This window comes from Penaeus monodon, chromosome 34 (genome assembly GCF_015228065.2).
Source record: "Penaeus monodon isolate SGIC_2016 chromosome 34, NSTDA_Pmon_1, whole genome shotgun sequence".
Classification (NCBI taxonomy): domain Eukaryota; kingdom Metazoa; phylum Arthropoda; class Malacostraca; order Decapoda; family Penaeidae; genus Penaeus; species Penaeus monodon.
This window is the reverse complement of record NC_051419.1, coordinates 6,841,189-6,841,681: the sequence shown is the minus strand read 5'-3', so window position 1 is coordinate 6,841,681 and position 493 is coordinate 6,841,189. Positions and strand designations below refer to the sequence as shown.

Here is a 493-nt window from a genome sequence, read left to right as displayed (position 1 = left end):
CGCCCAGGGAGTTCCCCGCGCTGTCCTGGAAGGCCACGGGCTGCGTTGCCACGGGCGCGACCTGCGGCTGCATGCACGCGCCCGCGGCGGCCGGCGCGGTGTTGAGCACGAAGATGATGGGCGGCGGGTTGGCGGCCACGTTGACGCTGTTCTGGACGCAGGTGGCGTTGGCGTTGACGTTGGAGGTGACGGAGGACGCGATGGCATTCAGGTGGCTGAGCACGTTGGCGTGCAGGTCGTGCGGCAGGCCGTCCATGCCCGACAGGTAGCGCGACACCTCGGCGGCGCACTGCACGAAGCCGGCGCGGTACTTGGACATCTCGTCGCCGCCCGCCATGCGCCCGCGCACGCCCGCGGACTCGTGGCGGTGCAGCGCCTGCACGTGGCGCACCGTCATCTCCAGGATGTCGGCCTTCTCGAGCTTGCTGTAGCGGGAGGGCTGCGGGAGGAAGGCCGTCTTAGTGGCGCACACGCATGGAGAATGAAAGCTGCT

General features: G+C 69.8%; 1 pseudogene; it reads right to left on the bottom strand.

Moving 5' to 3' along the window:
- The window catches only part of LOC119594555, a 22,937-nt pseudogene that overhangs the window by 1,325 nt on the left and 21,119 nt on the right, over positions 1 to 493 (bottom strand).